The sequence below is a fragment of the Notamacropus eugenii genome, chromosome 1 (genome assembly GCF_028372415.1).
Source record: "Notamacropus eugenii isolate mMacEug1 chromosome 1, mMacEug1.pri_v2, whole genome shotgun sequence".
Taxonomy (NCBI): Eukaryota; Metazoa; Chordata; class Mammalia; order Diprotodontia; family Macropodidae; genus Notamacropus; species Notamacropus eugenii.
In genome coordinates this window covers 760,454,975-760,457,842 of record NC_092872.1, presented here as the reverse complement: position 1 = coordinate 760,457,842, position 2,868 = coordinate 760,454,975, and the positions used below count along the sequence as shown (strand labels likewise).

General features: G+C 46.1%; 1 long non-coding RNA gene across 1 annotated transcript in view; it reads right to left on the bottom strand.

Moving 5' to 3' along the window:
- Window positions 1-867: 867 nt before the first annotated feature.
- The window catches only part of LOC140528901 (uncharacterized), a 2,626-nt gene continuing 625 nt past the window's right edge, over window positions 868-2,868 (bottom strand). The window contains exons 1-3 of the long non-coding RNA XR_011975342.1: window positions 2,834-2,868; window positions 2,614-2,746; window positions 868-1,386 (exon numbers count right to left, since the gene is read on the bottom strand). The exon at window positions 2,834-2,868 is cut by the window's right edge and continues 625 nt beyond it. This is a non-coding gene — a long non-coding RNA (uncharacterized lncRNA). The remainder of the gene's footprint in view (window positions 1,387-2,613; window positions 2,747-2,833) is intronic.

Here is a 2,868-nt window from a genome sequence, read left to right as displayed (position 1 = left end):
GAGACACGCAAATATATCAGTCTACGTAAGAAGAAATGTAAGATAATGGACAGGGGGCTCATTGGCTACTGGGGAGACCTGCAAAGTCTCATATAAGAGATGTTATGTAAGCTGAGCTTGGACAGAGGCCAGGGATGGGGGTTAAGAAGAGTAAGCAACAAAACAACTGGTCGATTTACTTGCAGAGCCATTGTCGGTGACCTTTGGAATATAGTGGAAAATGGGAAAGGATGTCTCAGTATTCCAAAAAAGGAGAAGGGAGGGGGAGACAGAGAGAGACAGATGAGAAGGGAGAGAGAGAGAGAGAGACAGAGAGAGAGAGACAGAGAGACAGAGAGAGAGACAGAGAGACAGAGAGAGACAGAGAGAGAGAGACAGAGAGAGTGAGACAGAGAGAGACAGAGAGACAAAGAGAGACAGAGAGAGGAAGGAAGGAAGGAAGGAAGGAAGGAAGGAAGGAAGGAAGGAAGGAAGGAAGGAAGGAATAGAACCTGTGAGATACAGCTGGACCTCAATCTCTAAATGAATAGTGAGTGGCCATTCAGGAAAAGGAAGTGGTTCTTCCAAAGAGCCATTCTGACTTTTGTAACAACAGGTTATGCCAAACTACCCTGTTTCCTCTTTAATGGTGTATCAGAGGAAGTCTATAACTACGTCACCTATGTGTGTGTTCGTCCATCGCTGCTGAAGAAGACCATGCTATCAGAGAAATAATGACATGACTTTGTTTTTTGAGTGAGGGAGGGCTGTGCAGGTCACCAGCCTCACTTCTCCTCCAGAGCCATCTGAATTCAGTGACCAGATATTCATCAAGATGACTGGAGATGACCCAGGATGAGGCAATTGGGGTTAAGTGACTTGCCCAAGGTCACACAGCTAGTGAGTGTCAAGTGGCTGAGGTGAGATTTGAACTCAAGGTCCTCCTGACTCCTGCACTGGTGCTCTCTCTACTGCACCACCTAGCTGCCCCACATGTCACCTAGATTTCAAACAAACATTGGCTAAGCTTGGGGCTGACAGCACCAGCTGCATGATCAAAGAATGGTCAGTAAGTGTTTTCCACCTCTTGGTGGGAGGGCTCGAGGTTTCCACTGCGGAGCCTCAAGCATTTGTGCTTAAAATATGTTTTAGTTAATGACTTGAATAGAGACAGAGTGAGTGAGCTAATGAGATGCGCCCTCAAGGGTCCTCATTGTGGGCAGCCTCTGTGATTCTTTCCAAATCTGAATTTTTATGGTTTCCAGTCATTTCTTTCCCATCTTGGTGCTTTTTTCTCAGTCTGTTCATGGTCTAAGAGTCCATAGCATGGTGGTGCTTACAAAGGGTGCTCTTGATCCCATCCATAGGCCTGGAATCCTCATCCTCTCACATTCATTCACTCCAGTCCTATAAAGGGACATAAGAGACTTCCAGCATGAGGCAGAGAGATCTCCTATGTCAGGTTCTCCTTATTGGTCTTGATGCATGGCCAAGGTCCTAGATGCTTGGCTTCCATCTATTCGTTGCCAACTCTGAGTCATGAGCTTACAAAATGTAGAGGTTAGTGGGGATTTAGAGACCCTCATTGGACAGAGGAGAGAACTGAGGCACCACGAAATTTTCAGAAAGTCACCGCATTAGTGAGGAGCAGAGGCAACACATGAGGGAGTCAGGCTGGTGTGTAGTGTCACTGAGGTAAGAAGCCATGACTAAGGTTTGTGTGACATCTAAAGCCACAGAAGGAGCTTTAGAGATGCCCAGGTTCACATCGCACTCACCCCGCCCATTTTCTAGGAGAGTTTTTGATCATGTAAATGAGTAGATTAAGGACCGAAGGGATGAAACATGGGCATAGGAAATGGATTTGTGATGTCATTAATAAAATGACAATGGGGACATTTCCTCTAGCTGCTCAGATTACCACCCCCTCAGCCCTTCAGGTCTTCGGAGAGCAGCTTGGGATACTCCCTGATGGGTCAAGCTTTCTCCAGGGTCACAGAGTTGGCATGTATCAAAGGCAGAACTTGAACCTGGACTTTCCTGGCTCTGAGGCCAACCCCTTGGTCACAAAGACAAGGAATCATAAATCAAACAGGGGAAGAAAGAAGATGGTTTCTCTGGATTATGGGGGATCTTTGTTACAGCCCCTCAGACCCCCTCTGCACCAGCAGCCTTCTTGGGCCAGACCACAGCAAACATCAGCCAAGAAAGATCCAGGCACATCTGTCAGGAAAGCTTTCTGAGAGCAGAGAGGTGATCATAGAGAAATAATGACGTGGGGGATTTACCCAGGCCCAAGCTCACCATGGAGTTTCTGACAGCCTCAGCAACATTACACAAGCCTGGGACAGCCTGTGGTGCATATTCATCACATCATTGTTAGCAAGATACTTCATTATGTAGCTGACTTGAAAAATGGATCCAAGCAAGTTTATCTCTTTCACCTGGCACACACACACGCACACACACAAACATGTATCATTTCACACACATGCAGACATGCATATACATGTAGACATGCTTGTGCACAAATGAAAAAACCCTGCACACACGGTCATATGCAGACACACATTCACACACATAGAGGCATGCATTCACACACAGGCACATCCAGACACATGCAGCTATACTCACACCCTTGCGTGCAGGCTGGGGCTCAGGAGTGATGGATGGCCTCCGATCGATTTGGAGACGTCATTCTCAAGGTTCTGAGGCTCAGTAATCAGTCCAGTTTCATTAACATTTTCATTAATGATCAGTCTAAAAGCTAAACAGAAAGTTAATTAAATTTTCAAATGATAAATAGAGAGGTGGTATGAACAATAAGAATGAGACAGAATGAAAAGTGCCTTACAGAGATCGAGAAGATGCCCCGACTGGAAGAATGGG